The sequence below is a fragment of the Heteronotia binoei genome, chromosome 14 (assembly GCF_032191835.1).
Source record: "Heteronotia binoei isolate CCM8104 ecotype False Entrance Well chromosome 14, APGP_CSIRO_Hbin_v1, whole genome shotgun sequence".
NCBI classification, from domain to species: Eukaryota; Metazoa; Chordata; class Lepidosauria; order Squamata; family Gekkonidae; genus Heteronotia; species Heteronotia binoei.
The window spans coordinates 66,339,390-66,363,529 of NC_083236.1; the positions used below are offsets into that span (position 1 = coordinate 66,339,390).

At 47.7% G+C, this 24,140-nt stretch overlaps 1 protein-coding gene across 6 annotated transcripts in view; it reads right to left on the bottom strand.

Moving 5' to 3' along the window:
* Positions 1-24,140, bottom strand: part of GSE1 (Gse1 coiled-coil protein) — a 592,607-nt gene that overhangs the window by 56,759 nt on the left and 511,708 nt on the right. Inside the window, exon 1 of one of the 6 annotated variants that reach the window (XM_060254209.1) lies at positions 5,026-5,176. The exons of the other annotated variants lie outside the window; for them this stretch is intronic. The gene's annotated coding sequence lies outside the window, so the exon portion shown is untranslated. Of the gene's footprint in view, positions 1-5,025; positions 5,177-24,140 lie in introns of those variants that run through there. 6 annotated transcript variants of the gene reach the window in all.

Sequence of the window (24,140 nt, forward strand, 5' to 3'; positions counted from 1 at the left end):
AATGTGGAGGTTCCCCCAAATCATCATGGGTAGTAGCCACTGATAAACTTTTCCTCCATCAGTCTATCTAATCCCTCTTTAAAGCTGCTTATTCCTGTGGTCATCACTACATCAACTGGCAGCAAATTCTGCATTTTAATCACTTTCTGTATAAAGCAGAATTTCCTTCTGTCCATCCTGAACTACTGCCTGCCTATCAGCTTCATTAGATGCCCTCAAGTTCTAATATTTTGGGAGAGGGGGGAAATTTCTCTTTGTCAACACTCTTCTACCCCATTCATAATTTCATAAACCTCTATTATATCCTCCCTCTCTTTTCTAAACTGAAAAGTCCCAGACCTTTCAGCCTTTCCTCATACAGAAGGTGTTCCAACCCCTTCATCATCTTGGTTGCCCTCCTCTGTACTTTTTCCAGCTCTGCACTGTCCTTTTTCTGATATGGTGACCGGAACTGTACACAATAGTCCAAATGAGGCTGCATCACAGATCTACACAGGGGCATTACAATATCAACAGTTTCATTCTCAGTCCCTTTCCTAATAATTCCTAACACAGAGTTTGCCTATCTCAGTGCTGCAGCACACTGGGTCTACCCTTTCACAGGACTATCCAAGCTATTCAACCCCAAGATCTCTTTCCCTCTGGATCTCAGCAAGCTCAAGTATATTAGCTTATACTTGAAGATTCCAGTCCCTGGTTTGTTTGGTTTTTCCTAGTGACAGTCTCTAGTCTCTGGTTAGTTTGGCTGCTCGTTCCCACCATCGGATGCCCATTTGATTGTTTATTCATTAATTAAAGTAACCTGCCTTTCCTCTCAGCTAAAGACTTGTCAACCTACTAAAAAAGAGACAACACATTCTTCCAAAGAATAATGTTTACCTCCCCCAGGTCACACAGCACAAATACAACGTTTAGGCATCAGGCAGGATTCCTGAGAATGACAGCTTTCACGCTGAAACAAAATCAAGTTTCTAGCCCCAAGGCTAGAAATCAAGTTTCTAACCTGATCCATGAATATCTGTTTGGAACTATGCCTAAGGAAATCCCAGAAACCAGGAAAGGGGTCTGAACAAGACCTTCCTGTGCTTCGTGGGTGGGATTCACTGCCCTAGTCAGCCACTGTGTGACACAGAGTGTTGGACTTGATGGGCCGTTGGCCTGATCCAACATGGCTTCTCTTATGTTCTTTCTTCCTTTTATACAGCTAGCAGAAGTGGAATAAATTATGCAAAATAAGTAAATATCAGTAGAAGTGCTTAACTTGCATTAATGCAGACAGGTCACAGATTTCAGCTTTTGTTGGCACAATGCTAGATTACCTTTGCCCACAATCTCTTTCGGGTGTGCACAGCATACAGAAGTTCTGTAAGTGCTCCAACATCTATCACAAAGGGGGTTTAGGTGATTCTAGACAGATACTTTATCAATACACACATTCATTCCTCCCTCCCACACGGTGGCTAAGATTCTGATCCAAAGGTGTTAGGAGGAGGAGGTTGGATTTATATCCCGCCCTTCACTTGGAGTCTCAAGAGCAATCTCCTTCCCTTCCCCACAACAGACTATGAGGTAGGTGGGGCTGAGAGATCTCTCCCTGAAGTGCTCTGAGAGAGTTGTGACTGACTGAAGGTCATACCAGAAGATGGAGCATCAAACCCAGTTTTCCCAGATTAGAGTCCATGCATTTAACCACCACCAAATTGGCTCTCTTTTACTTAAGGATCAGGAAGACCATGTTATCTCACCAGTCAGAATGAAAAGTTTGGCACTGTCACCCTCACCACATCTATGACAGGCTGCTTCACTCCCATCATTTTCCTCTGGGTACAGATACCTCTCCCACCTCTGCCCCTGAAACCTTGGGAGGCACTGAACTTGGCCCTGGGTCTTCCCTTCTGCTCTCATTATGCAAGCATTTATTAAGTTGGGCACTCACTGACTGACTGGGCCTCTTGTCTACATTATAAGCTCATGTAAATTCATTACAAGAACAGCTGGGAATAAAAGATGCAGATCAGTGATGGATGACAGGAGGGAGGGAGGAGCCATAATGTTGTGCATGTGTGTGAGCATTATGCTGCACAAGGTGCTGTGAGAGGGAGGTTAAGACAGGCTTAAGAGCACATCCTGCCACGAAAGCAGAACCTTGTGAAGACCGGCTTGTCCCTCCTCCGGCTAGATTCCCCCCCCTTAACCATGGCTACAGCTGCAAAATGTCTCAGCAAAGGACTTTCAAACCACTTATCCCCCCACCGATTCCAGCAAGTATCAAGGCAACCAAAGATGTGAAAGTATAATACTATGGCTCCTTGTTTCTCCCTTCACTTTCCTAGAGATGATCCCGGACTACTCATTCACACAGATGCTTCCACTGCTTTTTGGCCTCCCCCCTTCAACAAAATCCTAGAATAACGATTTGATGCTGCTGTACATATCCTCTGAAAATGCACATGAAAAGCAAGTTTCTTTTATTCTGATAAATATGGTATCTGTGTCCCCTCCCCCTGCAGCCCCTCCCCAAACGCCCAATAAACGGCTCAAGAAGCATTACTTATCAGTGTTCTGCCTGCCTCCTGCGGATTCCGTAATTACCGCTGCTGCCTTTCATCTTCAGTTCTTCGCAGACACCAGACTCTGGGCCTGCTACTTTGGTGCTCTATAATTACCAGTTAATAGCTCCAGCGAATTTTCCGCTGGTCCCTGTTCAAGCGCCAAATCCACCCTCCTTTCCCCTTGACAACCCCCCTTGGGATAATTACACCTTGGAAAGTCGAACTCAGCAGGACCCCCCCACTTCAGCTACAGGCCCGAATCCCCTAATCACCCCTTCTCAGTAATTTCTCATTACCAGAGAAAGAAATGTTTGTGAACAAATACAGGACGCCCCCAAGCCTTGGGCACCCAGGGTCTCTTCCCCTGCAAGCAGCCGGTTCAGCTCTTCTCATGAAAGCTCTTTCTCTAAGGGGATGCCCAGTGCCTTTCCCAGTCCGCAGGCTCACGCACACACACTCCTGCAGAGAACAGGCAGCACATGACATTCAGCTGATCCTCACAGATCAAGACACTTCATAATACATTCATTCTCTTTGCTGCCGCTAGTGCGTTCCCCCCGCTCCCCCCGTCTGGATGCAAAGCAGCCACATCCCCAAAGCGTTCTGCCTGAGAAGGAACAGGCAGCAAAACATAGCCTGCATCACAAGTTAGAGGCTGAGCATATTGTGGGATTATTCATGGTACAAGAGGAACCCACATCGCCTTTACAGGGATTCTCAAGGGCAGGACAGGTTACATCCCACAGCTTGTAATGTTTGTGCTACGCTTTCCCAGTTAAATCAGTTTTCCCCTCAAAGGGAAAGTTCCATAAATTTCCCAAAAACTCCACTTGCCTTTGGTTAGGGGGTGAGGAAAAATCGCTGTCAAGGGTTTCATCACCTGGGAAGCACCTTCTCCACAAGTGCGCAAGCCTGTTTACCTGTTCGATACAACTGCATCAGAATACCTTCCCCACTCTCTATTTCAAGCCATGCAAGGGCTATGGGATAACTCTCTTGCTATTAGAACACAGAGTCCTTGCCTTAAGCAAAGCCCCTCAACATGAAGCGGGTTTATCATATGTTCATCCAAGACTACAGCAAATATTTAAGCTGTCTTCTCCAGAACTATACTGGAACCAATCCAGAGACCTGTTTGGCTATTTAGTTCCCAACTGTATGACAAGAGATACTAAATCCAAGATTCAAGCAACTGTGTTACATTTGCATTAGATCTTATTCCCTAAGGGGCCATAATATGTTATCTTGTGGCAGCATTTCACCCCAGAATCAGCGGCACCCAACAAGATCAAGCAGCCTCCTGAAAGACACCAAGCCAGGCCAACTTGGATTTGGATTTGTATGGTTTCCCTTCATGAAATCAAGCAAGAACCTTCTCTCCCCCGCCCCTTGCAGGAACAAGCTCTTCTATCAGATATGTCTTATCTCTAAAGTCCTCCAGCTGCAGAAATTGTTCTTGGGATTGGCAATTCCGGTGCTGTGTGCAAGAGACAACCCTGTTTTAAAGATGTCCACAGAAAGGAAGGAACAAAGCAACAGGAGGGAGAGGGGAATTTAAGAGGGGAAAGCAAGCCAGTGCTAGAAATGTGTCAGACAAAAGTTTTTGTGTTAAGAGATCCTCAAGGCAATAGCCACAGGACAAAATTCGGAGTGAGGCCTGTAATGCAAAATCTTGCAGGTTTGTTAGGGAAAAAAGACGAGCGCAGGATTTATGCTCAGGGATGAAATTTCCCAGTGCAGTAGGCAACAGGTGGGATTTATGTGCTCAACACCTTTTCCTGACTCTCACGTTGATTCCCTTAGCCCACTAACAAGTCACTTTTCTTCTGTCCTGGAAAAAATACTTCCTTCCCTTCCCAGCCTCCAGGAGGTCCAACTTTCTTTCCACAGCCCTCATCAAATGCCACAGCAATTAAAAATGCATAAAGAAAGAAACCTCCATATTTTGCAAGCAAAACCATAAACAGGCTCCTGATTTGCTGTTTTCCCCACCAGGGGAATGTAAATTTGCTCCAGGTTGCATTCTTTTCTTTTTTTTGTATGTGGCCAGTTTGAGACTTCTGGGGCAATGTCTTTTCAGTGTGTACATAATAGCCTCTTAACTGAGGTCCTTCATACATACCGCAAAATTCAGTAATGTGGAAGCACAAAGGTCACAAGAATTATGACACAAACAGCTGTGGGCTGCAGAAGTTGGCCATCTCCCCATGCATGCCAAGTCTCCACTTCATCATCCAACACAACTGCGTTCAGATCCCAACCCTGACTACGGCTTTAAAGCCTAGATACAAAGGCCAGAGACAGACATCAACCTAACTCCTAAGAATTTCTCTCTAGTACACAAGTACTGGCATTAAACAGGTGACTCTGCACTTTCTTTTCTAGAAAGCAACCCCCATTATGCACCTTGGTGGAATGCCGGAGTTCCCCGTTTTCACCACCACAGCCAGATTCCAATAAAAGGCATTCTTACCTGTCTTCTCTCTTTCATTTCCTGGGAGCAGCAGAGCAACAACTCTCCATTCCACATCCTTTTTTTTTTGTCAGCCCCAGAACAGCTTAGCATAAAGCTTTTTCTCCCTTTGAAAGCCAGCCTGCCAGTTTCCCTCCCTTCTAGTCCTGGCCTGGCTTGCTCTCCTCCTCCTCCTCTGTCAACAGAAGCTCTTTCCTCTGCAATGTTATCTCAGACAAGAACAGAACTGCTTGAGGCTCTAGGGCTCGCTCTCTGGCTCCCGATAGGGCACTGCACAAGCTCGGCCCCCATCGCCTCTCCCAAGGAACAAGATCCAATTAATCTACACCTACCTCCAGAAGGCGGATGTGAGAGTGCTCTGTGGGCTAATCGAATCATGCCCATTCAATTAAACCACCCAGGAAGAATGCGCAGAGATCAGTTTAGGCTAGAAGATGGGAGTCAGGCAAGGCAAGGCTTTCTAAGAGACAGAAAGAATGAGTCTTTCAACAGAGGTGGGAGTTTCACTGCTAAGTGCAGACAGTGGGTAATTCCAAGAGCTCTTTGATGTTGTTTAAAACCCTGTCTGCAAGCTATGCTCTTCTCACCTGTCAGTTCTGTCCCCTTCTTCCCATCTTTGAGACAAGAGAGCAAAGTTGTGGTGCCACAGCAGTGAGGAAAAAACATTTTGCACATTCTCTGATACATTCACTTTAGTATTGCTTCACACCTTCCAGAACTTAGCTCTGCTATACAGAACGGATTCTAGAACTGAACCAAACTACAGTGAAGCCTAAATCCCAGGTACTGCTCAGTATGTTGTTTGCATTAGGAGTTTATAACTAGGTTATTGCAAGAATATTGCAAGCCCCATGGCGCAGAGTAATAAAGCTGCAGTACTGTGGTCTGAACTCTCTGCTCACGACCTGAGTTCAATTCCAGCGGAAGCTGGATTCAGGTAGCCAACTCAAGGTTGACTCAGCCTTCCATCCTTCCAAGGTCAGTAAAATGAGTACCCAGCTTGCTGGGGGGGGGGAGTGTAGATGACTGGGGAAGGCAATGGCAAACCACCCCGTAAAAAAAAGTTTGCCGTGAAAACGTCGTGATGTGACGTCACCCCAGAGTCGGAAACAACTGGTGCTTGCACAGGGGACCTTTCCTTCTTATTGCTAGAAATGGCTCTAGTACAGTCAATTTTGGTGATAGACTGCCGCTCAGAATGTGAATTTTCCACAGACAAGAGGGCAAATGTCCATGGAGCTGGACACTGACTGTTCTGGGTTTCAGCAAATGATTGGATGAGTAAAATATTCTTTTAAAAAAGCAACTTATCTATGGCTTGACACAAGGGATATGTGGGGTAGTGTTATCTATCCTCAACAGTCAAAGCACTAGTTTACTTGCACTGAAAACTCAAAGTACGGCATGAATCACAGAGAAATTACCGATAAACTTAACGACATCCAAAACTCATATGCCACAGAAACCCTTGATAATCTAAACAGGTGTGTCTCTTTTTGATTGGTTAGTAAAGAGGATGCAAGTGTTTGAGTTACACAGATCTCATCAGCCAGAATGGAAAGCCAGCTCAGCAAAATTCAATAAAGTAATGCAAAGTGTATACAGGACCTTAAAACCAACTATCCATTCTCCAGAGACTAGAACGTCATCAAGATGAGTAGCCGCGTTTGTCTGTAGCAGCAGAAAAGAGCAAGTGTCCAGTAGCATCTTAAAAGACTAGTAAAATTTGTGGCAGGGAAAGAGCTTTCTTGAGTCACTTCTCAATTCTTTAGATCTGAAGGAGTGAGCTGTGACTCACAAAAGCTCCTACTCGGCCGCAAATTCTGTTAATCTTTTAAGGTGCTACTGGACTTTTGTTCTTTTCTACTGAGGGAAGTCATTAGACCTTCTAAAATCACATAGGCTGACTAATGCACTTTCAATCCACTTTCAATGCCTTTTAGCGAACATTTACAAGTGGATTTTGCCATCTCACATAGTACAGTTGCAAAGTGCACTAAAAGTGGATTGAAAGTGCATTAGTCAGTGAGAGAGAGACTGACTTCCTGCAATACGATGCACCTTTCCAAGATGCAAACAAGCAGCTGGCATGTTGTTTTAGCTAAAAAGTGATTAATAGTAAAAGAGGAAATCTTGTGAACTGAAAAGCGCCAAGAGCTTTGTGGTTACCAAGGGGCAATGGCCTGTGACAGAAGACGTCTTTTCTTCCTGTCCTTTCCTTTCTAGGGATCTGGGAAATCATGCTCAGAGTGTCTGGTTATAGTGAAAGAAAGAAAATTTGACCTGGACTGCCCCTCGCCATCTGCAAAGGGCAGAAGAAGCGACAAACAGAACCTTCCCTTGAGAATCATGGATGCTCTTGCAGGTCAGGACTGCTCAAAGGCAAAACTCCAGCTGGCTAGACAGAGGGCAGCCCTGCCCCTTTGGTAAGGGGGCAAGCCACAAATAACTTGGTCTTGCCCATAGGACTGGCCTATACAACCTATGTCCCATGAAGATAGATAAATTTATTGTCATTGTTCTCCACAAAAAGAGAGCAACGAAATGAGGTGCTCTTCCACAAACATACCAACACATCAAACACACATATTCATATTCATACCATTTAAATACATCTAAAACCATTTAAACCATTAAAACCATTTAAACCATTTAAATACATCTAAAACAGATAAACATTTAAATACATCTAAAACAGATAAACATTCACAAAACCATTAAAACCATTTAAATACATCTTCTGATACTTTGAAAGCTCCCCCCCCCCACTTCTAAATGTATTGTATCTTATATTATTCTGAACACAGGCAGCACACATGCAGTGATTCTTGCAACACAGTGGTGTGCATACTGTCCCGCTGCTGCATGCAAAGGTATGGGGGGCTCTGATCCAACTTTGGCATTTGGAGAAGGAAAGAACAGGATATCTTGAAACCAGCACACTGCGAAACTGCACATGGGGGACAAAGTAGTACTTGAATCCAAAGCTCGGGGACAGGCACCCCCACAAGTTCAATGTGGAGCAATGAGTGACCTCTGCCAAGGAGCATGCAGCACAACCATATTTCGAGTGGCAATGGGAGAAAGGCTCCATTTGCCCTAGAATCCTTTTCCTCTCTGCAACCTTGTCTGCCTCCCCACAAGTGTTCCATGCCCTCCAAGGTGGGGGGCTGCCCCACATATTGAGAACAAATACACTTAGCCAAATGCAGTCCACTCTCTGTCTGGAACAGTGATGCTCTGTATTAAGAACATAAGAGAAGCCATGTTGGATCAGGCCAATGGCCCATCCAGTCCAACACTCTGTATCACACAGTGGCCAAAAATTTATATATGTACACACACACACACATATACACACTGTGGCTAATAGCCACTGATGGACCTCTGCTCCATATTTTTATCTAACCCCCGCTTGAAGCTGGCTATGCTTGTAGCCGCCACCACCTCCTGTGGCAGTGAATTCCACATGTTAATCACCCTTTGGGTGAAGAAGTACCTCCTTTTATCCATTCTAACCCGACTGCTCAGCAATTTCATTGAATGCCCACGAGTTCTTGTATTGTGAGAAAGGGAGAAAAGGACTTCTTTCTCTACCTTCTCCATCCCATGCGTAATCTTGTAAACCTCTATCATGTCACCCCGCAGTTGACGTTTCTCCAAGCTAAAGAGCCCCAAGCGTTTTAACCTTTCTTCATAAGGAAAGTGTTCCAAACCTGTAATCATTCTAGTTGCCCTTTTCTGCACTTTCTCCAATGCTATAATATCCTTTTTGAGGTGCGGTGACCAGAATTGCACACATATTCCAAATGAGACTTGGTGCTTGGGGGGGGGGAGGGGCAACAGCAGCAGGAGGGCTTCTAGTGGCCTGGGCTCACTTATGAACCTCCTGATGGCGCCTGGTTTTTTTGGCCACTGTGTGACAGACTGTTGGATTGGATGGGCCATTGGCCTGATCCAGCATGGCTTCTCTTATGTTCTTAAGTATGACAAACTAGTAAGGGCTTGATAGACAGGTTTCCGTCACCTGCAGAACTAGTGTGTGCATGTGTGTGTCTAATATCTGATAAGGGGAGGGAATCATGGCTCAGTGGTAGAGCATCTCCTTGGCATGCAGGAGGTCCCAGGTTCAATCCCTGGCATCTCCAATAGAAAAAAAACAACAGGTGATATGGAAAACCTTGAAGACCCGCTGCCAGTCTGAATACACAATACTGAACATGATGGACCAACAGTCTGAATAAGTATAAGGCAGCTTCAGGTGTTTATGATATGAGGCAGGTGGGTCACGTTTGGCTTGTCAGGCTGTGCTTTTGGTGGGCCCCATGAAGCAGCTAAATATAGCCAAGGACTAGTTGGTGCCAGTTCTCCAGTACCTGGCACAGTTCTGACCTGGGGTCCATCCAGGTGCACCCATGTCAGCAGGATGGGCAGATTCCACCCCACATCCCACCCTGACTAGCCCATTTGGCTCAGTTTTCACTAAGAGCAAGCAGAGGTCGTTTAAGCCTATATCCCCAGAGCCCAAATCTCCTCTTCTAATCCATTTCTGCCCTCAGCCTTTACAAATGCTATGCGTGTGCACATACACACCCCACCTCCAGGAGCAAGCCGTCAGGAAAAAGCACTGCCTCCCCTGTGTCCCTGGTTTCTCCTGTCCTGCTGGCTCCTATTATGTTGCATGGCGTCTAGTTAGGTGATCACATGCTTAGCAAACCGGCAAAACCTTGCTAAATCTGAGCTACTAGGCAGGACTCGGTTCAGACTGAAGGCCTCGCAAGCAGCTTTTCCAGTGAAGAGATCTTCACCGTACAGCCCGAGTACGGCAAAGCCACCCTAATTCCCTTGCAAAATTAGCACAGGTCTTGCCAAGCGTGAGCTGCGTTTCCTTGGAAGGCAGTCTGCCTTTGATCTTGTAAACTCAGCTGCTTTGGGAAAATTTACCCTACTGCGGCACCTTCCAAGACGGGTGCATCTGTAATGCGATTCTGAAGGGAGACAGATGCATTACACCAAAGCACGCCCCATGTCTGCAATCCCCAGAGTATGCATGACTTCATCCTGAGGTGGTTCTTTGTCAGTCTATACCTAACAGGTGGCAGTGTGGGATTCATCCCTGTAGCTTTAGCCCACTCCCTGAGAGATCCACAATGGCTGTTTCCTCCCCATTCCCCCTCTCTGAAGAGTCAATTAGTTCACAGCTCCCACCCCCCACCCTTTGTTTTGGCCCAACAGATGCAGACTCCTCATCAAACTGCCTGCAACCGCCATGCAAACAGATGCTCTTCCAGGAAAACCACACCCTACTCTCGACCTTTCTACTTTAACGCGCAGAGAGAGCACAAAACAAACATGCAAGGTGCCTTTCCTGATGAGGCTGGGCTCTTTGTTCTGGCAGGGCATCTCGGTTTGTCCAGAGAATACACATTTACCGTGTGTTTACCAAAAACATTCTGAGCCCTTGCTGGGAGGGGCCGAGGATTACTTGCTCACTCAAGGCCTTCCTTTGCCGGCTCCTCCCCCTCCCTCTATCTTCCCTTGAATCAAACCCCCCCCCCCCCAACGTTTCACATTTCTTATCCAACATAAACTAAACTGCAGATGCAACCTTGGTCAAATACAAGAGACAAAATGACAAAACCCACTAACACTTCTGGCACGCCTGAAGCCCATCCACAGGCACAAGTTTGAATGGCTGGCCCCTTGGGCCCTGGAATAGACCATATCCAGTGTCCCTTCCCCTCTGGAGTTCAAGAGAAAGAAAGCGATACCCACCCCCTCCCAAACACACACACCATCTTCCAAAAAGCTCTCATGTTCTGTGTGGGATCCCTTCAGCCTCCTCCTGTTGAGACAGAGTCGGTAGTGCGTCCTGCCAAGTGAAAAGAAGCCTCCCGGGCCCCCAGAAGGGGACAGGATCCAGCAAGCTTCCCTTCAAACTCACCTTTCGCGCAAAAGCACCATCCCAGAGACAAGCCTTGTCAGAGGCAGAACTGTTCTCTTGCCTTCAGTGCGTACCTCGGCACTTGCTGCTCTGGGCCTGTGTGAAAAGGAGGGACTTCCTGTTTGGGTATCCTGCCAAAAACCACCTGCTGAGGTTGCAAGTCCCACCCTCTGCCAGAAGACTTCACTCCTCCCACTCACTCTTCCTGTGCCAGCAACTTCTTTCAGACTGGTTGTCTCTGTAGGGCTGCAACCTCTTTTTTTTTTTTTTTTGCTCCCCAGGCAGACTGCCTGTATCTTTAATGGCACCATGACAGGCAGGAATCCAACAGGTGACTCCCCAGATGCTGGGAAGAGCTGCACAGGAGCTCTGTTTGAAACAGAACCCCAGAATGAATAGGGTTTGTTGACTTTGCCTTCTAAAACAGAGAGCCAGAGAGCCAGTTTTCTTTAAGGCTTCGGTGTAGTTCTGACTGTGCTACGCCATGGCAATTGCTTCCTGAGCCCTGAATACTGCTCAGTGTTCATACCCTGAAGCCTGGAAATGATTTCCTCTTGCCGGTTTCAAGCACTAGCCTGTCCCAAAGGTGTCTGAACCTTTCTAGCTTCTGAATCATGCTAGAGGAGGTGTTTATTTATTGTTCTACTAAATTTATTTTCGAGTCTTGCAGAACAGAAAAACTGTTTATAAGAAAACATTTTTTAAAAAAAACCCGCTACAACTAACTAGCAACCCCTAGAAACATCCATCTTCCAAATGTCTTGCTAAAATGCATCTGTTTTGGCCAGGCACTGATAGGCAAGTAGTAAGGAAGCTGAGCTGAACTCTTTGTAGCCGAAGCGCCGAAGGACAGGAGCACTGCTAAGAAGGCTGAGCTTCTTGCAGTTGCTGGCACAGCTTTTGACGGTGGGGACACTGTGAGCAGAGGGCCCTTTGACTGAGAAGGCCTGGGCAGTTTACAAGGAGAGAGTCAGTCCTGCTGGCACACTTGTCAGTCCCACAAATTAAAAAAGGGATACCTAAATGCTAGAAGCATGTCTTTTGGTTACACTGAATTCTGCTTCAAAAGGATAAGCATTTAGAAGATATTGGATTTATATCCCGCCCTCCACTCCGAAGATTCTTAGAGCGGCTCACAATCTCCTTTACCTTCCTCCCCCACAACAGACACCCTGTGAGGTAGATGAAGATACTGGATTTATATCCCGCCCTCCACTCCGAAGAGTCTCAGAGCGGCTCACAATCTCTTTTACCTTCCTCCCCCACAACAGACACCCTGTGAGGTGGGTGGGGCTGGAGAGGGCTCTCACAGCAGCTGCCCTTTCAAGGACAGAGTCTCAGTGCGGCCTACAATCTCCTTTATCTTCCTTCCCCACAACAGACACCCTGTGAAGTGGGTGGGGCCAAGAGGCCTCTCACAGCTGCTGCCCTTTTAAGGACAGCCTCTGCCAGAGCTATGGCTGACCCAAGGCCATCCCAGCAGGGGCAAGTGGAGGAGTGGGGAATCAAACCCAGTTCTCCCAGATAAGAGTCCACGCACTTAACCACTACACCAAACTGGCTTTCCTTTTTTAAAAAAAACACTGGAAAAGGATAGCAAAACTCCAAGCTTGTTGTGAAGCCAGTGAAGTTATGCATTCTCTATAACAATGGAGGTGGACAACATGAACGGAAGGAACTGCAAGTAAACAGCTTTGCTGGAAGGATCACATTACACATACCTAGGTTAATCCCACTCCCCACTCTGCACAGTACAAAACATAGGGGAGGACTCTCTTCCCACAACAAGTTAGAAAATGTAAAAATGCAACAGAGATCGAAACAAGATTGGATCAAGATGTGTTTTACAGCATGGAAAGTCTTGACAGGTTAAATCAGACGGCAGCATGGATGACAACATGCAGTCAGGTTTCTGGGGTCTCATGCACCCCCTGGCAGGTCCAGGCTTTCTGGCATGAAGCTGGACTGCTTCTTGCAGAGGCAAAAAAGGACATGGTCAGGAAGCTACTTTGCAAGATCTGCCAAGACAGCATAAAGTTCTCATGGAAAGAAGCCACCCCCCAAATGCCATTCAAGTGGCAGGTGAGGCTGCTTGTGCAGGTAGAGTAGAAGGCAGGAGGGGGAAATCTATTGAGAAGAAGAATTGCAGATTTATACCCCGCCCTTCTCCCTGAATCAGAAACTCAGATCGGTTTACAATCTCCTATGTCTTCTCCCCCCACAACAGACACCCTGTGAGGTGGGTGGGGCCGAGAGGGCTCTCCCAGAAGCTGTCCTTGCAAGGACAACTTCTATGAGAACTACGGCTGACCCAAGGCCATTCCAGCAGATGCAAGTGGAGGAGTGGGGAATCAAACCTGGTTCTCCCAGATAAGAGTCCACACAAACTGGCTCTCAGTGAGGTAACCACCGGTGCAGGATACCTGCCGAAAGATTAACTTCCCTTCCTGTGCCCCTAGGTGTGAGGGGGTTCAAGGAAAGAAAACAGGTGTACATCCCCATGCCAATTTTTCTGAAAAACACTCTAGAAGAAGGTTAAGGGCACAACTACCAGAAAGTTCTCCTGCATGAACCCCAGGGAAAAAAACGTTCCCTGGGCTTTCAAGAATTCCTTGGCTGTGACCCCTTCCTAAGCTCTTACCTTCAACTGCAAAACATGTGAGGACTGCCAAGGACTGGCTAGACTGCGTGAAGGGCAAAGCCTTAACTGCAGAGGGCGATATTTGTCAGAGATGGTTCGACTTACTGCGAGAGCTCCGTTGGCACCACCTCGCCTGGCACAGGTGTGCCTCTCCAAGACGTCCCTGCCAGCCAGGCCCCCAAGAGGCCCCAAGAGAGTTTGTCAGCACTTGCCTGGCATTGCCGCTAAAGCCGGCGCCGCACACACCCTCTCTTTGCCCTCGGCAGGGAACTGAGAGCTGGGAACCTGCCATCTTTTCCCCATCTGTTGCTGACAACGCTGGCGGGTTTCTGGCAGGGGGAGCCGCCCCAGGCAGCAAAAGCAGAACCAGTCCGTCTGCCTCGTCTGGTGGTGGCTGCAGCGTGTAAGAGCAAGGGGGTGGGGTGGGGGATGAATAAACCAAGTAGCCCAGCAGCAGCCAAGGAGGGAAACAGAAATGTGCATGCGACATGAATTCCCGTGGCCAAGAAGTTCATGGGCCAAGCTCACAAGCTGGATGGCAAAATTCATGTATAGCATTGAAGGCAATAAGATTCAAGCAAGGAGAGAGACAGACCTGGACTGTCTTGGAGAAAGTGCAAGCGGCTTAAACTGAAAGCACATGACTGAGGGTGGGGAGACCTGCCTCCCAATAATATTTCCTACTGAGGACACTCATAAGAACATAAGAGAAGCCATGTTGGATCAGGCCAATGGCCCATCCAGTCCAACACTCTGTGTCACACAGTGGCCAAAAAGTTTATACACACACACACACTGTAGCTAATAGCCACTGATGGACCAATGCTCCATATTTTTATCTAACCCCCTCTTGAAGCTGGCTATGCTTGTAGCCGCCACCACCTCCTGTGGCAGTGAATTCCACATGTTAACCACCCTTTGGGTGAAGAAGTACCTCCTTTTATCCATTCTAACCCGACCGCTCAGCAATTTCATTGAATGCCCACGAGTTTTTGTATTGTGAGAAAGGGAGAAAAGGACTTCTTTCTCTACCTTCTCTATCTTCTCATCAGATGGTGGTAGTAGGAAGTGCTGTCAAGTCACAGTTGACTTATGGAAACCCCATAGGGTTTTCAAGGCAAGAGGCATTAAAAGGCTGCTTGTCATTACCTGCTCCTGGATTTCCTTGGTGCCCTCCCATCCAAGTACTAAGCAGGGCTGACCCTACCTAGCTTCCAAAATCTGATGAGACTGAGCTAGCTTGGGCTATCTAGGTGAAGACAAGAGATGAATAGAGGTGGTTTGCCCTTGCCTGACTCTGAGTAGCAACTCTGGACTTCCTTGGTGGTCTCCTATCCAAGTACCAATCAGGGCTGACCCTGCTTAGCTTCCGAGATCTGATGAGATCAGGCTAGCCCAGACTATCCAGGTCAGGGCAGAAGTTAAACTCACATAAGTTACATTCATCACTGGAGGGCCACATCATTGAGTAACAATTTGCTTCTGAGAAACAGATCAGATACCATGTTAGAGGGCTTTCCTTCTGCTCCTTCCCAATCAAAACACAACAGTTTTCACCCGGGGATGCATCCAGCTGCAGAGTCAGTCAAAAGCAAGATATCAAAATATGTACACATGAATAAGGCCTCATGGTTTTGTGGCTGGGAGGGATTTTGGCCTGGGAAGGTTTCATTAGAAGAGTGCTAGTGGGTCAGACCATCATCCAACAGGGGATGATCAAATGCTTCCGGGAAGCCCCCAAGTGAAAGGCAAAGGGAGATCAGTGAGAGACGGAGGAAACAGCCATCCAGTGCTGACACCCATCTCCCCTGAATGGCCTTCTGAGGTGTGCTGCACAGATCATGGAGTTTCCATTCTGCTACTGATGAACCATGGACTGGTTCCATTCCTCCTTAAAGGCATTCCAAGTCAACGCCTACTGCTGCATCTTGTGGCTACAGATTCCACCAACTACTAAACTTATGTTCCTTGCAGAATGTGGCCTGACTCAAATTCTTGAATCTCATGGAATAACCTCTCCTTTATTTGGAGCATGCACCCATGTGGATTATGCATATTAACATTTACAGCTGAAGCAAAGATGCTGTGGTACCAGATGAAGCCTTGTAGGCCCAAATGTGATCTGCTGCGTCAGACTTCTGCTTCTGAAGTCTGTAGGTTTTGAGCCCGGGATTGCTTCACTGGGATTGAAAGTGTTCAGGAATGAACCTATACAGATCAGTAGGAGAAACAGCATTTACTCCAACACCCACTAGGAGGCAGCAACTGGCCAGCTGTTACTCTGTTAGGCATAGAGAAAAGAGCCTTCTAGTGTGAAGGAACAGGTAATGCTCAGCATGTGGGTGCTGACTGTTACTGTGCCCTTGTGCAAGGCAAATTTCCTGGCATCTAGGGCCCCGCCTCTGCTCTGGGCTGCCATTCACTCCCTTGCTTTTGCTCCTGTACTTGGAAGGAAAAACTAATGTCCCTATTCCAGTGCATATACACAGCACCAAGAGACTGGATTCTCTGGCCATTTATCCTTTACATCTCTTTAGGACAGAGTGAAAAGCAGTGCTTGCATGTGCCCTGTTGGCATACAGAATCTATGCTGCTCATCGTGTGCACTGGAGCTCTGGTTTTCCACAGTGCAAAAAAAAGCCCCATTGGCACAGGGAGGGAAAGATTTTGGGAGGAGAGGGCATACAGAGTCCACCTTTCAAAGTGACCATTCTCTCCTGGGGTGTTGATCTCTGTGGCCAGGCTACCAAGACTAGTCAGAACATGTACACTCCTGTTTAGGCTCCAAGCAATGATAGTTCCCCTGCTCAATAGTGCAAGGCCTGTGAGTGCAAGGCCTCATTAGAACTGCCTCTCATCGTCCTAAATCTGGGATGGAAAGAGGAGAGGAGAAATAAGAACAAAGACGCTAGAATGGAGTGAGAAGCGGGACAGGTTGCATTTGAGCCAGAACTCAGGCCCTTGAAAATAATGAGAGGACAGTGTCTCTAAGTTTGCCCAGAGAACATCTCTCATTCCCCCTCAGTAGCCTTCACCACCAGCACCACCCGGAACTTAAACTACTGGCAAATGCTTCTAGGCCGAAAGAGCAAGGTCTCAAGGAAGGACTGGGCCCTGTTCACCCTCAGCTTAAGTATGGGAAGCAGGTCTATGCAAAACGGGCCTACTGACTTCTCACTGTCTGACAGCTCACCCCACAGAAAGGGCCAGGTCCTCGGAAGCCACAGCATCCGAAGGGTGCAGCAATCACAAGGCAGCTGCAGCAGTTCTGCAGAGAGATTTATACAAGGCAAGATAAGCATGCAGTGGGCAGAGGAGCAAAGGAATAGAAACCAGAAGGCAGAGGATCCACCTCACCCTCTCTTGCCAGGGCCACACAGGTGTGATCAGCAGGAATGTCGCTGCACCCAGAAGAGGTTGCTGGGAGATGCAGAGCACTTGGGTTCAACACCTTCATTTAAACCTCTGGCTGGCTCAGCAACGCAGAGGCACCTTGAAAGGCCTGTAATGATAGTCAAGCACTCTTCAGGAGCTCCCTGCCATTGAACTCAGCCCGCTGCCTGCTTGGAAAGCTGCTATTTTGAGCTTACGGGAGCTAAAGCGGCGGAACTAATAATTTATTACCAAATGCGAACTGAGAGAGCTGCTCTCTCAGGCTCCCGGCAAATGGAGCAGGAAAAGCAGAAAGCAAAACCGAGAGCACCTCACCCACCACTCTTCTCTGACTGGCAGAGGAAAGGAGAGGGAGAAGGCAGTGGGAGGGGGGGGGGGAAGAGATCATAGTGCTGGGCAAAGAAGTAAAAGCAGCATTCCAAACCAGGCAAGGAAAACCAAAGAGGGAAAGAGGTGAGCACTAGTAACCTGAGAACCATCTAAGGAAGCTGCATCCCAGCAAAAGGAGGGACAAGTGATGGAAGGACATACAGACGGTCGGCCACCTCCTGGCATGACTCATTAATATATTCCTGACACACAAGCAAGGAAGCTGTCAGTTGCTGAAATAAGGAAGTGCTACAGCTCAAGGCTAGCAAATCCACACACAGAAAAACCACATTTCCTGTTCTAGAAACATGATTACCTTCGTGATAGGGAGAAGTGCACTCTGCATATGCTCAGAGAAACCCACTGCCTCAAGAAACTTCTCCCTGTGCAGTACCTTACCCTGCAACTAGGAAGGTTGGCAGCAGTCATCTGTCAAACAAGTCCCTCATGTTTTTATTTATTTGTGTGATCTTTGTGTGTGTCTGGAAGTCATGGCTTATAGTGACCCTTAGAGAGGCTTGGATGTTCAGAGAGGTGGCTTGCTATTGCTACCTCTACATCCTGGCCCTGGTATTCCTTGGAGGTCTCCCATCCAAGCACTTGTCCGGGTTGGCCCTGCTTAGCTTCTGAGATCAGGCTTACCTGATCCAGGTCAAGGCAAGTCTTTCATGTCTTGAGCCCTCATTTGCCTCTTAAGCAAGAGCTGCCTCAGCCTTCCTGTCCTTTTACTGCCTCTTCTCCTGAAACCACAGAAAGTTCCCAGCTGCAGTCCTTCGCCATCTGTTAATAGCCATGCTGCAGAAAGTTGCAGCTCTAACCGGCTGACATTGCAAGAATTCCAAACAAGCCAATTGAAAGCAGCACAAAGCTTGCTTGAGGTGAGCATTTATGAAGACACAGAGGGGCAGCAAATAAGGTGAAAGGTGCAGGATTACACACGGCTACAGGAGGAACACGTGCATGCAGAAGTGCACAACTGCATGAAAACTGATGCAGACTGGGTGCTTGTGTGCGCATGCACGCATTTCTGCTTGCACCAGAATGCACATGTTTGCAGGTATCATCATGCACATGACTGAGCACCCGTGCTGGGAACACTGTTCAAGCACAACTGCACCTTTGCTACCTTGACTACTTTCTTCTCTCTCAGGAAACTTCCTTAAGAAAAACTATCCTGTCCGTCACCAGCTCTTGTTTGAGTATTACTGGCAAAGAACAAGATATCCAAGGCTGTAAGAGCCTGGGAATTTGTAGTGCTACCTCTGGCCTTTTACGGCTTGATGCAGATGCAACGATACATCACGTCAGTGGTTAAAAAATTAATCCATGGGCATCTTCATTCTGTCTTCACTCTTGTGTTATGACCTGGTCTTCAGACCCTTTGGCATCCACCTCCTCGGATTACGATCCCAAGGCAGGACCACCTGCATAGGAAGTCTCACAGCCCCAAATCCACAAAACCTGGAGTCTGAACTCTGCAACAACACCTCTAAAGAGGATGAAGAGCTTTTTGCATACTGTGGAGAGGGACGAATCACGCCCCTCAATGGAACAGTTAGATATGAATCCACTAGCTTTTGAGAGTCAAAGCTCCCTGACCCTTATACACAACACTCTTGTCTGCCTCTAAGATGATACTGGACTCGAATCTAACAGTTTAACTGCAGGCCAGCACAGCTACCCTCTGAAACTACTCCCAAGGGAGTTGGTGCTCCAAAGGATCCCCAACAGGCGAGGCAGAAACCACTCTGAGAAGCCATGGCTAGCACAGAAGCACAAAGCCTCTAAGCTGCAGCATCACCTCTTTAAGTTCTCTGCAGTGTTTCACAGTCAAGCCCTGGATTCTTTAAGGTCAACATCTGCCATCCATAGGAGCTCTCCAAGGTCCTGCAGAGCCTCAATCTCCTTGAAACCAACTTCCTGCACTTAAGCAACTCCTGCTATAGATTAGTGCCCAGCATGGCTTGCAAAACCCTTGTTAAAGGCAACACATTGAAGGAGAAGGAGACAGGAGAGCAAAAGGAGGGAGAGGGAAGAAAGGAGTGCATGAGCCGCTGGCCTGCTCTCAGACTTTTAACTACATTACGACTGCATCAAGCCCTATCACAGGGTAAGCTTCTTCCTTCCAAGTGGGCTGATGTCCATCCATGATGATGGATCCCAGAATTCAAATCCAATACCTGAACCACATTGCTGATGCAACAAATAGGATATGAACTAAGTGAATTCCATTGATGCTTTCAGGATCGAAGCGAGGATTCGGGATTCTCTGATCCTCTCGAATGGCTATGAGCCTGGATCTCGGAGTGGCAGGTCTCCCCAGATTAATTCTCACAGATTACAAGGGGTCTGTCCGATAGCAAAAGCCACACAGCAGTACACAACTGAGTAGCTGCCTGCAGCTTAGCTACGTGTAGTGAAATAAAATTAAGATGGAGAGATTTGACAGCTGCCAGTTTTGCCTCTGGGCTCGCTCCGAGCAGTTGTGCACCCAAACAAGCAGTGTGAAAGCCATGGCTGCCCCGCAGTGTTCACTCTTGCCTGAGGGAGGCCAGAGGTGATGGTGAAAGCTCCTGCACAAAGGAAGCCTCTTCATACTTGTTACCAGATTGAAAATCACATCTACCGCCTTGTGGCAAGCAACTAGCGCAAATGGCCTTACGTTTCCTGCAGAAGGATCTTAGCCCCCTAAAATAAACATGTCCTAGACTAAGCTGAAAGGGACCCTTCCCTCACCTACTTCTCACCACGCTGGTAAAAACCAGTCCTTGGGCTGTGCTACTTCAGGTTAGCCCTGATCTGGATGGCCCAACTAGCCTGATCTCATCAGATCTCAGAAGCTAAGCAGGGTCAGCCTGTAAATGGATGGGAGACCAACAAGGAAGTCCAGGGTCATGACACAGAGGCAGGTAATGGCAAACCACCTCCATTCATGTCTTGCCTTGAATCCCCTATTGGATTTATATCCCGCCCTCCACTCCGAAGAGTCTCAGAGCGGCTCACAATCTCCTTTCCCTTCCTCCCCCACAACAGACACCCTGTGAGGTGGGTGAGGCTGAGAGGGCTCTCACAGTAGCTGCCCTTTCAAGGACAACCTCTGCCAGAGCTATGGCTGACGCAAGGCCATGCTAGCAGGTGCAAGTGGAGGAGTGGGGAATCAAACCCGGTTCTCCCAGGTAAGAGTCCGCACACTTAACCACTACACCAAACTGACTCTCCAATGGGGTTGCCATGGTTTGGCTGTGACCTGACAGCACTTTACACACACACATTTCAGGTTGCTGATGCAGACTCACCTGACTGAATAATCCTCCTATTTAAAAATCCCCGCACATAGAAAAACAGTGTGCCAGGTAGGGTTCCAAGCCTTGCTTTCTCCATGCCGTGCCATGCTAGTTTTTTTGCAGAAGGGGACTTTTTGTTAGGAGAGGCACTCCATCACATGACCTCTCACCTGCCATCTGCAATGGTACAGCCCAGCACAGGTTGTCCACCTCAGCGAATGAAATCACGTGGGCTGATCCAAAGGCTGCCAGCTGCCAAACGCAGCTATTTGTCACATGACTCGATGATAACTTTCGGTCTGTTGGTCAGCTATTGTAGTAAAGCTGCTTTCTCCTTATGCAAGCCAGTCATTAACGGAGGCATGAAATTATGAAGCACATCACACATGTGCTCACCTCCCTTGTGCTCGTTTAGCTCTTAAAATTTGGTGATGGTTCATTGTTCACAAACCAGGCATTGCATGAACCTGAACTGTCATGAACTGCATATTCCCAGTTTCATGCCAGTCTCTAATAGCAAACCACGTCTGAACTTCTCTTGTCTTTAAAACTCTACAGGGCACCATAAAGCCAACTGTGATTTGACAGCAATTTCTACCACCAAAACAGAAACTATTTTAATCCATATGTTACACTCATATCCAGTCTTCCTTCCAACACAGAACTCAAGGCTGCCTGAATGAGCTGCCCCAAGACGCCCCCCACCCCAGGCACTGACCAGATCCAGATCTTCTTCACCTTGGTAAAGTTCTGGCTATACTCAGGTGTCAACAGCTATTCAGCCACATAACAGTGAGTGAGCCCACTGGTCTGGCCACAAAATCCTAATGCATTCAGCAGCATACTACCAGCCTAAAAACAAAAACTGATCCCGTCTTCCAATAGCAACAGCATCTGTTCTGGCACTGAGGCATGCGTAGAGGTGCTAACTGGTTTTGCGCTAGCTTCTGGGTTGCTGACAAATAATATTACTTTTTTCAGCCCTTGTGGCTCCCGACGGATTGCCACAAAATAGGCCCATGCAGGGATAACACTAGAGACAGGAGGCTTCATCTCCTTCCTGTACGGTTTTTATTTTTTTCTGAAAAGATCTTCACTGAGCCGGTTGCGCTGCTTGCTATCCCTCGCTAAAAATATCTGAAGTACACCTACAGCATGCTTCGTTAACTAATTAATTAGGCGACTGACTGGAGCCCTAGATCTCATCATCTCTCACTGGTCATGTTCTCTCAGGGAAACTTGGCTGGAGCAACCAACCAAGAATCTGAAGGGGGAAGGAAGCAAACGCAACACCCAGGCACTGTGGCAAGAGGCTGCACCCCAAGGAATCTTAGCGTGGCCAGGCATGGTGCTCTGCGCAGCTGGGAAGCATGGCTGGATCCCTCCAAACCTCCTGTTGAAATTTAAGTCAATTTCTCTCCTCTTCAGCTGCAACAGCTCCAAACCGAGAATGAGTTCAGACAACTGGGAGCCATAGTTTAAAAATTCACCACATGATGCTTGCGACAGCATGGGGAGAGCTGTAGCTGCCAACTATGTAAGTAAGCCCAGGGCTGCCGCTCCTGTGCTCCCAAGATTTCTGTGTTGCTGCAGAAATGCTAGGCTTACTGGCCATCATGGGGTCAGAGGCTTTGGCCACTCATCTCCCCATACACTGAGGGCTGCAACACCAGACAGTTCATAAGAAGAAGAAGAACTGCAGATTTATACCCCGCCTTCTCTCTGAATCAGAGACTCAGAGCGGCTTACAATCTTCTATATCTTCTCCCTCCACAACAGACACCCTGTGAGATGGGTGGGGCTGGAGAGGGCTCTCACAGCAGCTGCCCTTTCCAGGACAACCTCCGCCAGAGCTATGGCTGACCCAAGGCCATCCCAGCAGCTGCAAGTGGAGGAGTGGGGAATCAAACCCAGTTCTCCCAGATAAGAGTCCGCACACTTAACCACTACACCAAACTGGCTCTCTTAGCAGCTGTTGAGTAGCTCCCTGCTTTCTAAATCCATTCCAGAAACAGTTCTGCAGTGGGATCACTAGGGACCCCTGAGCTATTTCATGAGCTCCCACAAAACTACATTTCCCAGAGTTCCTGGGGGGCAGGGTGGAGAAGCCATTACAACTGAATGAGCTTCAACTTTGTTTCAATTTGTAGTCTTGCAGTACCCTCATGTGCTAAAGTTCTCTCAGGGAAACTGGGGTGGGTTGTTTTTTTTTTTTGGGGGGGGGGGGTGATGGTCCTGTTCCCCTGAACAGCTTTAACAGAGTCATGCTGTCATGAGCAGATCTTCTCCTGGAATTAAGATGCAGTGACACAAACTCTCCCCTACCCTGCCACACACTGATAAGCATGGATAACCCAGTCTTAAAGACAGTGGCAGTGATCAGGTGTAACCCTTGTCCTGGTGGGGCTTAAGTGGAAACAGAGCTAATCAGCCCCAGGCTAGTTCCCAGTTCTGGGAACGTGAAGTGGAATATGTGATGTTTCCAGGCAAATATGTGCCCAAGTATTCTCCTATTCCAAACTATCCTCTGTAAACCCATGAAGGTGGTGAGGTAGGGTACATAAGCAGCTTCCCCCATCATGAGAACATCAAAAGAGCCTTGTTGGATCAGACCAATAGTCCATCTAGTCCAGCCTCCTGTTTCACACAGCTCCTCTAGATGGCCAACAACAAAGCAAAGAGGCTTCCCCTGAGGTTGCCTCTTGGCTTTTGATCTTAACTTGGTTCTTTTCTGCAATGGAAGTCTGATTTTGCATTAACATACAGGACCTGCTGAGGCACGCACTGGACCAGGGCAGGCCTTTCCATCCTGTCTGATCTGCCTTCATTTCCTTTTTGCTCCTCTGCAGGGCAAGGCAGCTTTAATCTAACAAGGCCAAGGGCAGAGAGGAAACCACTCTTGGAATAATCTCTCTCTTTAGACGGCATTTCAATTAAACAATACTATCAGAGCAGCTTTAATTGGCTCTCGGCAAGAAACCTTCTTGGCGGAGATTAACCCAGTATTTCAGCCTGCCGTGAGCTGCGCCAGGGTGAACATTCTTCACCAAGCCTCTTCACAAATCTATGACGATTCCCCTCCCCTTCTCTCTCTGTTCTGGGTGCTGGCTGAAGATGTACTTAAAAGAGAGTGTGCTTTGGTACATGCGGTAGCTGACGGCACTTAAGAGATTCTCGTCTTCTGACACAGACATGAGGTGGGACTTAGGAGCCAGTCACTGTTTCCCAGACTCAATCCCACGAATTGCTCCCCTCCCTCCAAAAAAATCAGGACCCCCCCTCCAAAGTGAGCTGCATCAGGATCACGTGTCTAATGGGAGGGGCTGTGGCTCAGTGGAAGAGCATCTGCCTGGCACAAAGATGGTCCCAGGTTCAAACCTTGGCAACACCTCCACTTTAAAGGATCAGGCAGTAGGTTATATAAACGGCTACCTCCTGAGACCCTAGAAAGCAGCTGCCAGTCTAAGTAGACAATACAGGGCCA